Below are 11,811 nucleotides of genomic sequence, written 5' to 3' on the forward strand. Positions count from 1 at the left end.
ACCAGCTTATTATAGAAGGATACAACTCAGGGACAATCAAATGGAATAGATGGGTAGGACGAGGTATGGGGGAGGGGGACGCAGAGCTCCCATGCCCTCTTTGGGTGCACCACCGTTCCAACACATGGATATCTTCACCAACCTGAAAGCTCTCTAAACCCCTTTGGTTAGGATTTTTTATGGAGGCTTCATTATGTAGGCATGATTGATTAAATCACTGGCCATTAGTGATTAACTCAACCTCCAGCCTCTCTACTCCCTGAAGGTGGGAGGGGATGCCCCCCTAGATGTCCCAGGTATCAGCCTGGTTTGCCAATAGAAACACAGATACAGGTATGTCTTCCTGTTGGCATTTCTTCTCCTTCTCTGCCATACCTCACCTCGCTCTGGGAAACCTGCTCCCTCTGTTTGGCTCTTTCTACATGTGAATTCATAGCTCAGACACTTTAGTGGACAGCCTGCTTTGCCATGATCACTTGCTTCCTGTAGCCCAGGAAGTGTTTGGTTGTGAGCTGAATCACAGCTAACTGGCAGACTTTGAAGAGGGTGGCTTTGCTACTCGTTAAGAATATAGTCTTGAAAAGAGCAGGAGCAGATAATGCTGTTTATGCCCAAATTCCCAAACTGCCACCCAGGTCAGAACATGACATCACAGAAGTTCTGGCACTGAGAAGTCTAGACTGTTTCCCTCCCCACACCCTTTCTATGCAGCTACTGTGTGGGAGGAAATGTAATGTCATGTCTGCTCAAGTATTCACATCCACCAGATCTTTGCACTCTTGCTTTGTAGATGACCTTCTGTCAGTTTGAGGTGTGTGAATAAGTTTGAGGCCTGCACCACAAAGTTGACTTTCTGGACCATCTCAGCTGATCACAGATCTTGGAAAAAAGGACCCCCTCGGAGTGACCTCTTCTATGAGCACCCCTGACCCATTACTATATACGCTTTAAGACCAGACCCATCAGAGGTACCACTAGGCAGACCAAGGCAGCTTTCCTTCTGGATGTGTGGAAAAAAGTTCAAACTCCTAGTGAGATATTAAGCTTTCTGCTTAGGCTGATGGCTAATCTCACCCATCATGTTGATGAGGATGCTCTCCTAACTCCAAATGTCCCTGTCCTGGGCCCCATGTAAATATTTCCTCTTTTCAGAATGCCTCCATCCCTCCTGTCAAGCCATGCAGATTCTCCCCAGGCTTTTACTTGCCAGCTCAATGTCATGCTCATCCATGAAGCCTTCTGGGAACAACCGAGCACATGCTTGTCTGAATTCCTGCAAAAGTCACATAATAAAAAAACACCTACCATGTGTTCACTTGCTATAAATCTTTGCCATTAAACAGTGAGCTCCTTGAAAACAAGGACCTTGTCCATCACATCTTTTCTGTATATCCAGCACCAAGCATGGCTCCTGGTGAAAAACAGCCTTCAGTATCTTTTTCTAAGGAATATGGGTGCTCTGATGCCGTGAACATACACAAAGTGAAGAGTTGGGTAGTTGTGGAAAAGATGGGGCTGGCATCAAGGTCACTACGTCAAAGCCAAGAGTCCAATGCTGAATTCAAAGCCAGGAGATACCCAAGCCTAGATACAAGTGAGTCTGGTAGACAAAGGGCACAGTAGTCTAGGAAAATCCATAGGTGTTCCCTCACCATGCCGTTCCCTCACCACCCTCCCCTTAAGCCCTCTAAAGTGCTTAGAGACCCCACAAAAAAGTGCCCTGAACCCCTTTGTTGGCCTTTGCTGCTGCCACCCACTGAAGTTCCCATTTCTATTTGGTTCACCTTTGTGTATTTACTCATTACTTGAGCAAATATTGTTAACATGTTCCCCTGTGACAGTGCCCAGAGGTAGCACGTCCATACTGGCTCAACAGGTGCGTATAATTGGCACGTGTCCTCGGTTCCTGCAGCTCCATCCCCAGAGCTGGTCAGGTTCTCAAAGAAAACAACACCGCAGCACCCTGCACTTACTACCATCAAGTGCTTGTCACGTCACTGTTTCTCTCCAGTACATGAGCAACGTGAGGCATCGAATGACTGCGTCTTTTTCATCTTTGATCCCAAGAGCATGGCACAGTGATGTCAAGCCCAAAGTCTGGAAAATCACCTGGCAGATTTTATCTGCACTAAACAAAAGTCTGTTGGATGGAGGGATGAAGTGTGGTATAATAACCATTCTCAAAATAAATTTTGAATCATCTAGCCCACTTTCATGTCCAGAAAAGTCTTCAATAGTCCCTTTACCTTGGCCCACCCAACACTGGTCAGGGCTCACCGACTTGCTCCCATCAGGCCTTCTTGCCCGAACTGGAGATGAGACCATGGGGAGAACATCCACTCAGAGACAGCGAGAGGAAGAGCATCCAGGGACAGAGATGGCAAGGGAGTGGTCAGAAGAGCCGAGAAAGCCAGAGAGCACAGGGCTCCTGCACAGGCAGTAGAGAACTGCCCGAAGGAGAGGTGACCATCAGCCAGTGCAGGAGGACAATGGGTTTGCTAACGGGGAACTCACTGGTGTCCTTTAAAAATAGTTTTGGTAGAAGTTGGGGACAAGCTCCTGCTTGCAAAGGAGTGAGCTGTGGCAGTCTGGTGAAAAAGCAGAACAAGGAGATGACATTTTCAAGAGCTGAGATAAAGGTAAGGAGAGAATTTTGGTACCCTGTTGAAGAGAAAACAGGAGGTGTAATGAATGAAATGGCAGCTCTACCCTCGACTCCACTGGCAGACATTGACCTTAGATGCTGTCGTGTTCTGATGTGATTTTGCGTACATGTGGGAGGAGAGGGGCTTCCCCAAAGGAAATTTAGGGAAAAGGAAGATCCAACCTGGGGGATCCGGGCGTTATTTTATTAGAGAAGTAAGCATATGGCTTAAGCAAGAGCCGACCAGCTGAATCCAGTCCACAGAGGTGTTTGGCTGATATAGTGATTTTAAAATGTGAATATCTTTTAGGTGGGATCAGAACATTCTTGCTGGGAACAGGCCTCACTACTATCTCTTGTATTCCAGTGTCTGCCCAGTGTACTCTGTTATTTGCTTGACCAACCTTGAAGGCATTTGAGCTTCTGGCCCTACCTATAGGGTCCAGGGAAAGGAAATGTAAGTATCGATTAGGTACCTTAGAGTATTCAATGCCTGAGGGCTTAGGCCAGGGGAGAAAGACAAGAAATACAGAAGACATATTCAATCTCTTAAAGAGAAAATAGTTGGGCCTGAGAGGAAGGAGAAGTCAGAGTCTTCTCTCTCGTCCTGATCTGGGGAGCAGAGTCGGCAAAGTGACTGCTCTTTTATCTATATGCCTTCCAGCTATCCTTGGGGCATGGGTCAAGTGTGGGAAGCTCTGAAGAAGGGGGTTCCCAAGTTTGCCTGGAGGGCAGAGGTTACTACCAGTATTACAACAGCGTGCATACTTTTCAGCTACTGCATTTCTCACAAGGAACTCAAACATGAGTGACTATGGAAGTACCACTGAAGGCGGCCCAGTGGGGAGGGCAGACTCTGTATTCCTGACCATGACCTTCTTTGTCCAGCACCCCCGAAACCGTTAATATCCTATTGAGAATTAACACCAAGTAAAAGATGACTAATAAAAAAATTTTTTTAAAGAGCACTTTAGGTGACTGCTATTTGGAAAGTTGATGCAGCCATCAGGAATGGCTCGTGTCTAGCAGGTGAAGCCTCTGGGGGCATTTCCCTTCTCAGACCTCAGTGAATAGGCAGAGCTGTGGTCAGCCAGGTCTCTGCCACTAAACGGCATCTGGTCCACCACTTTGTAAACCTGATCCCAGAGCCACATAAGTCAGGGCTTCCTGGGGAGTCTCAGGAAGGGTTAGAAATGTCTGAGCTTGAAGTCACTGAAGCACAGAGCCCGAGGCAGAGGAGGAGAGCCCATCTTCATTCATGTGACATGGGGCGGTGGGCTCTGCTACAGTCCAGCCCAGAGAGTGCTTTCAAAGGGACAGTCCCTTCATATCACCGTCACTCTGCAAAGGTGCCCAAGTCTCCCACTCTCCATTCTGGTCAAGAGACTTATGGGATTTATGGCTTGGGGAACTAGAGAGTGCTAACATGGTGTAGTCCCACAGATGGGGGCTGGGACAAATGAGGGGCTGGGCAGCATCTCCAGACAAGGAAGAGAGTGACTCCAGTTTGGATATATGACAGGCGATGGGCTGACCACACCACGGGACACTGCAAGGGACAATTTTGACTCTGATGTGCATTGGTATGCACCCCAGACTTTTTCCAGAGACAGGGTATCTACATGAACAAAGCACGTGTACACACACATGCACACCAAGGAAATTAACCCAAAGTAAATGTTTAGAAATCACAATAAGCTGGGGAACAAATTCCAGGAAATAGACTCTGAGGTCAGTGGAGGAATGCACGGCATGTTCTGTGATGGCTAAACTGCCCTCAGAAGGTGGTGTGTGATTCCCACATTTACTGCTCCATAGGACTCAGGATCTTTAAGTTCTGGGTTCATGGGTCATGAAATACCAAATGTCCCAATTGGAATAGGAGGGTCCAGCCAGAAGTTAGGAACACAGGAAGGAAACTAATGTCTATTGAACATCTATCCGTGAGGCCCAGAGTCAGGCGTTTTTATCTTCATATCCATTATCTTGTTTAAATATTTTCTCATTTTGCAGATGAGGAAACTGAGGCTCAGAGCACTGAAGATTGTCTTGCCTACACCAGCTCTGAAAAGGGCAGGGGCAGGAGCAGCAGAGGGGCTGGGTGCTCTGCGCATCCACATGGCAGTCACTGGCCTCAAGTCAGTGTGAACACAGGGAGGCTTTCTTCCAACTGTTCACGTTCCTTTGGAGCGAAAGAGACACAGAGTGGGTTAAGTGGGTTCTGGAAGCCTCCAGTCACAAATCAAGTTCTGAGTTAATGGAAAACTTATTCACGAAATCTTGACTTTCAATAATGAAATTAAAAGTTTATGAAAGTAGTGCAATTGATTGTCCTCAGAATGAATCATAATTTACATTTAATTACAAAGGCAGTGCTCAAGTTGGGAGCCGTGCCAATTAAGCTCCCTGTTTTTCCTTTGCTATATTTCAAGACTTTGCAGCCCTAAGGAATTGGTTTTTGAAAAATATGTATCATCATGGTGGATTTAAACAGCACCCAATATCTGTTTTAGTAACTATTAAACACCTACTGAATAAGGAAGATGAGGTTCCAAAGGGGCCCAAAGGAAACACAAGAAACATTTGAATCCCTCCTTCCAGAAGCCTACCATATTTCTGCAGAGAAAGCACAAGGACAAAGATATTTATTACTATATTCCTGCATGCCTGGCATAGAAAAATGACTAGTCAGGAAGGGAAGTATCAGCATGGGCCGGCATTTCAGGGAGGGTCCATTCAGGATTTGGGACTTGAGAGTAATAGAGTGATCTATTTAAAATATAAATCCAGATATAATCCTGCCCCCAATTAAAAGCCCTTCAGTAACTCCACATTCCCCATAGGCTTGGGCATGACCTCCTTAGCGTGCTGTTCAAGGCTCTCCCTGTACTGTGTACTCTGTCCAGCCCCATTTCATCTCTCTTCACCTGTCAGACATCACATCCCAGAAATACCAAACTAATTTCAATTTCCTGCCACACAATGATGCCGCCTCCCCAAATCTTTCCTTATGCTGTTCCCTTTGTATACTCTTTGCTCCCTACTCAAACCTGGCTAATCCCCAGCCATCCTTTACACCCCGGGAAAGGGCATCAATACATGACCACATGCGTATTGTCCCCGCTCAATGCTGCCTTGTAAGCCTCACCCACACCTCTGTCGGCTCCTCAGAAGAACCTTTAATGGTCAAATTTGGCTGAGACATGTCTCCTTAACACTCTCCTCTGATCCAGGCTCTCCAAGGCAGCACCACAGGCCTGGTTAGAGTCCATACACTGAGCCTCACTCTCCCAAGAAAGCTCTGCATGGTCACATGAAGCCTGGTGTGTGGGGTGCTACTCCTAAAACACACCTGCCTGAGCTCCCCACATGGCAGCTGGAAGCCAGCCCCATACAGAGCTAGCAGCTAGCACCTTTGGGCTCTGAAGCCTGGGATGTGCCAAGAGACCTTTGCTTGGAGGCAGCTTGGGTGATTGGAGGGAGTTTGGCCATGTAGACAGCTTTGGTTGGATCCTGTTTGTAACACTTAATAGTTGAGTTATTTGGGCAAGCTAATTCTATCATCCTCAGTCTCCCTATCTATGAAATGGGAGCAGGAGAATTAGCTGCTCTCAGGGTCTATCAATGATGTGCTAAGCGCCTGTTCTCTGACCAATACTCAGAAAAAGGGCAGCTCTCATTCCATCCCGTCAAGGCCCTCAGGGATGAACACTGCTGACTGGCCAGAGAGTCTGAAGCCACAGCCCCAAACAGGGCCATCTCTAATGCTGACTCGACCAGTCCTGGGGAGTATAAGTTCCTAGACTTTCTCCTGAAGGCCTTTCTTTCTCTTCCCCAACTCCATTTTCTGGAGGTTCTGCCTGACACCTCCTTGTGGCACAGATGGGAACTGCAGGTGGTCATTTCGGGAGCTTGCTAGTTCTCTTTGGTGCTCCTGGGTAGAGGGATGTGGGTGGAGCACTTCTGAAACCACCACAGACAGAATTGTTCTTTTGGATTTTAATCCAGGTTAAACTTGGTCCTAGACTTCTAAGGATACAAACATAGAAGTCCCTAGTGCAGGCTTTGCTGCGCCAGTCCATATTTCTAAGGCAACTCAGGGGAGGCTGTGCAAGCAGCCTGGGTGTGATTCCCTGGGCACCAAGGCGCTGGGCAGGAGGGACTGCCAGAATTCTGAGCTCTGCCCACACAGTGGCTTGGAACCCAGGAGGAACAAGCAATTTCCCGTATAGACTTCCTCACATCTGTCCATATCAGCCATTATAAGGATAAATTACATCCTTCCTTTGCTAAGATTTTGTTCTTCAAGGTCTACAGTGCCCACTGGACAGAGAGAAAGGCAAGTGGGAGACACAGCCTAGAGCTGGATGTCTGGCCCAGGGGTCTCTCTTGAACTTCAGACCCCAGATCCAACAGCCTATCAGCATCTCTACCTGTGTGTCCAAAAGGTCATGTGTCCAACTGATCTGACCAGCAGCCCCAGATCTGGGCTCTTCCAGGGACCCCTGGCTCAGTGCATGGACCACTTGGAACAAGTAGCCTGAGCCAACCTGGGGTCCCTGGGAGCAGACATCGCCAGTTGTCATACAGAGTCCCTTCCTGTTTTTTCTTAATTCCAGAACTCTGAGCTGGTTCAGGGTGACACTGCGCCCAAATCAAGATTCTTGTTTCTCAAGATGATGTTTAAACAGATGCCCCTGGGGAAGCTGCGAATTCTAGAGCCAAAGGAAAAGTCTCACTGAAAGGAGCTTCTCCTTCCCCTTTCCACCTTCCACATCCTAAGCCCAAGGCCTGGACAGGCAGGGGCGGTCCTGCAGCCCCGGGGCAGCCAGCATGAGGGGAAGGTCTCTGTGTGAAGGACAATGAAGTGGAAACATAGGAAGAGCCCAGTCCCAAGGGCAGTGTGGAGCTGCCACGCCAGCCTGGGCTCTCCACCTGAGCGTCTCACTGCGCTGAGCTCACACACGCTCTCTGGGCAAGCCACGGCGCTTGCATGTCACATGAGGGAGCCAGGGACACTCCCACTGGTGTCTCACCCTTGTCCTCACTCTCCTCGTCATCTCGACTCTGTCACTTCCACTCCCACTTCTGTCCTCTTCTCTCCTCTTCAGATACGTGATCATAATTCAAACCTCCCACCTGCACGCGGGCCTCTGCCCAGCCCCGCCCCGCCCGTGACGTCTCCACACGGCGGTTACACAGTCATCTGAAAATGCAGATCTGCTGCTGACCTCAGCCAACACCACCTGCGGAACCTGCTGCCTCCACCTGACAGCCGGGCCCTCTCCACGTTGGCATTGCTACTTCGTAGGGCCGCTGGTGTTTGGAACATAGCCTGAAAGGCTCCAAAACCCTATGCTGGGTCCACGTTGCAGACTTCTTGAACACCACAACACACTTTTCCCGCAGCCGGGAAGGGTCAGATTTGTGTGCCCTCTGAGTTTCACTTCCTAATCTGCAAAGTGAAAACCATGATGCCAAACCCACAGACGGTTGGAAGATGTAACCAGATAACACGTCTCCTGTCACACTCCTCTCCTCTTTGTGTGCGAGGAGGCCGTCTACACCCAAAGACAAGTGGAACAATGAATCAGCAGAACGGAGTAGTTTCATTTGCAAGTTTATGCTGTGCCCAATAGGAGGCACCAGTATGGAAGAATATTTATATTTTGAAGCATTTTTCCTCCAAAGAAAAGGGAGTGATGTGCTGCGGTGCAAGAAATACCAAATAGTAATTAGGAGGGCTGAACAGATTCAAGTCCCAGAGCTGCTGCTAACTGGTGAAGAGGATTGCACAAGCCACGTCCTCCCCCAGAGCCCCCGCTAACCACTCAGAAAAGGAGGAACCGAGCAGAGGTCTCCTGGGCTGATCCAGGCCTACAGTTCTATTATTTAGAGAGAAGATCAGGACGTGTTTGTACGATGGCTTTCAGAACCGGGACACTCAGAAGAAATGATTCCTCCAGGGCAGTGCCCAGATTTCCACATCATCACTCCTGTGGCGCTGAGAACAGAAGCCTCGGCGGGACTGGAGCACCGCGCTTCAGTGCACTGATTCATTCGTGCACCACGCAGAAACTGAGGCGCAGGGTGCCGGGCCCAGCCCCATGCAGACACTCACTCCTCAGAGCTACTGCCCAGGAAGGAACAAGGAGGGACAGCCATGGGTGGTGCAAGCAAAATGAGACTTCCAGACACACACTTTAAGATTCAAAATAAAAGAACCAGGTAAGCTGTCTGGTCCTTAACTGAGGGCTGGATGAGCAGTAACCAGAGAAGTTTGATTATCCATCCAGTGTATGTAATGCTGAACAGCAGCGCATGCAAGCATTGGAGGGTAGGGATGCTCTAAATCACACGTAGTATCAAATGTAATTTCTCCTGTTAAGGTCATTTGATCCCGTAAGAAACTAGTGCTGGGGTGTGGGGGGGCGGTGGCAGGGAGGGCAGAGCAATTCTAAGCCTAAGATGGTCCACTGGTGAAAAAGACACAGGGCAATGTCATCTACTTCTGACATTAAGATGGGTTCTATCCAACTCAAGTCACAGTACTCTGTTCCAGAACCTTATTCTGTCACAGTCAAGACTCATGCATTCAGACTATCATGTGAGGTGTCAGGGTAGGGAGGAGGCAGCAACAATGCAAGCCTGAAATGGCAGCTACTCCATTACAAAAGGAAAGGGGGAATCTGGTGGTAGCAATTTAAAGATCGCAATTACTGGAACTGACTGAAGAGAGCATTTCTAAGTACAGGTCTTGAAGGCTCTGCTTTAATGAATTGATAAGCAGTATTTTCAATTAGCTCCACATTTGTATAACAACAATTAATTTCCATAAAGCCCTTAGACGAGCATTGCTTTATTAATTAGGTTAGTTGCCTGTTCTGCAGTCTTCACCCTGCTTAATTGTGCCTGCCTAATGCTCTTTGTCACACACCAAGCCACCATCTTGTTCAAGCATGCATCTGGGTCAACATCAGCTTCTAGCAACTACATTTACTGCCAGCCTGGAATGTGCCAGACCTGGTGAGGGAGGGGAGGCAGGGATTAGTAACCCACATGCATTGTTGTGACTTGCCTAAGGCCACACACCTAACAAGCAACACAGCTAGACCAGACAGAGGCCTGGTCACCCCTGGGCCTTCGCCCTCTCTGCCACCTCGGAATCATCACGCTTTCTGCGTTGAGGAGTGCGTGGCTTTCTGCCATGCACGAAGCAGCCCCCTCAAGGACACAGGCTCTGCCAGTAGTGAGCAAAGCTTGGATCTGAGTCCAGAGGGGTCCTAGGCCCAGTGCATTCTTCCTGTTCCTTTCCAGGTATTCACATTTACCTGCAAGCCAGGTGCCATGTGGAAGGCCAAAGAAGAAGGAAACTAAGAGGAGATGGCTAATTACCCCCAGATATCCATCCTTCCTCTGGTTCTTTCAGGAATAGAACCTCCAATAACCACCAGGTAGAAACTGCAGTCCTGCCTGCATTTTCAGCTAAATGTGACCACGTGCCCTATGAGTCATCTTGTGGACTCGGTGGAAGGTAAGCAGCCTGGAGGTGTGCAACTTCCAGAGCATTTCCTTAAAAGGAGGTTGCTTGCCCTCGACCTCCTCTTCCCCTGCTATGGGGGGCGGGGAGGGTGCAGCTTAGAACCTGACAACGAAGACAGGCCCCAAGAGAATGGTGAGCAACAAGACGGAAAGGACCTGGGCCCTGGGTGACTTTGCAGAGTGGAGCTGCCCACCCACCTAACCACCACCAGCTCCACTTTTATAGGAGAGGAACACAGCACCTCTGTCTCATTTAGGCCACCGTCAACTGGTCTCTATTAAAACTTCAAACTCAATGGGCCAACTGATAAGGAGCCTTGAATCTATTTGAAGAAATAGGGTTGGCATACAAGATTCATTAACTGTGCTGGAGTCTTCCATTTGCCCCTCCAGAACAACTCTCCACCGTCCTCCACTCTGATTTGTTCCCTGCAAAGTGACCTGTACAGACTGCAGGACTTGGCGCTCAGTTGGGCTTAGGGCTAGGAGGCCCCGTGGGAGATAGGAGGGCAGAGGAGAGTGAGCTCCCTGTCTGCAGGGCTGCTGTGCCTGGGCTGCTTTATATACCAGAGATTATCATTCGTAAATGTGGCCCTCTGCAGGTCCAGCTGCCAGTAGCCACCATGCTTTTTGCTCCACATGAGGCTGTGAATGCTTGGTAATTATTGTATGTGTTACTTCTCAGGGTATATTGCATTTTACAACAGCTGTGTAGAGATCAAAGACTTAACCCAAAGAAATGTACATCTAATGGTACAATTCCAGACACTGAGGCACTTAAATAGGGTGGCAGGATGAGGGAGTGCTGTCACCTGTCCCCTCAGCCCAACAGTGTGTAGGGGGGGCCCAACAGAAGTCGCTCACAGGCAGAGCCCCTAGTACAGCATGTCCCAAAGCATGTTCTGGAGGCAAAAAGGGGTCTGTTGTAAATGAGCTTGAGGATCCAAGATATGATTTCCCTCTTGGGAGCTCTTTGGAAAGGGGATCCATTCGTTTTCCATTGTTGACATGGATATGTTAGAAAATGTATTACACTACTGCCTCTCACACCTCTGCCCTTGCTCACGAAGGTTCAGCCACCCTGGCCTCCTTGCTGTCTTCCAGCACAGCCAGCGCACTCCGCACCAGGACTTCACACTGGCTGCTCCCGATGCCTGCCATGCTCGTCCCCCAGATCCCCCCAGAACCTCCTCCCTCACTTCTTTCTCATCTCTGATCGTAGAGGGACCCCTCCACACAATCGCACCCCACCCCCCATCACCTTCCTGCCCCTTACCTGGCTTTCTTCTTGATTGCAGTAACACCACTCAGCACGTTATGTACCTACTGTGTATCCTACACACACGAATCTAAGCAACGTGAGAGCAGAGGTTCCTTTTGTTGTTTTTTCCACTGCTGCATCCCTCGTGACTAGAGCATCATTCAGCACAAAGAAAACACTCAAGAAATATTTGTTAAGTAAATTAATATTCCTACCTTCCTGAACATAATAGATGGAATATAACTGGGCGTATCTTCTGACCCCATAGTTGACGTTTAGGGAGGCACTGTGTCGGGGTTAAAAGCACGACCTTGGAATCATACTACATGGCTTTCAAGTCCTCGTTCCACCATTTACTAGCACG

General features: G+C 48.8%; 1 long non-coding RNA gene across 1 annotated transcript; it reads left to right on the forward strand.

Annotated features, from left to right (window-relative positions):
* Positions 1 to 2,536: 2,536 nt before the first annotated feature.
* LOC147916211 (uncharacterized) lies at positions 2,537 to 4,960 on the forward strand. The gene is made up of 3 exons (XR_015553089.1): positions 2,537 to 2,639; positions 3,012 to 3,101; positions 4,658 to 4,960. It is a non-coding gene; the product is annotated as an uncharacterized LOC147916211 (long non-coding RNA).
* Positions 4,961 to 11,811: the final 6,851 nt, after the last annotated feature.

The sequence above is a fragment of the Ceratotherium simum genome, chromosome 9 (assembly GCF_057802395.1).
Source record: "Ceratotherium simum simum isolate JZ-2026a chromosome 9, ASM5780239v1, whole genome shotgun sequence".
In the NCBI taxonomy this organism is placed as follows: domain Eukaryota; kingdom Metazoa; phylum Chordata; class Mammalia; order Perissodactyla; family Rhinocerotidae; genus Ceratotherium; species Ceratotherium simum.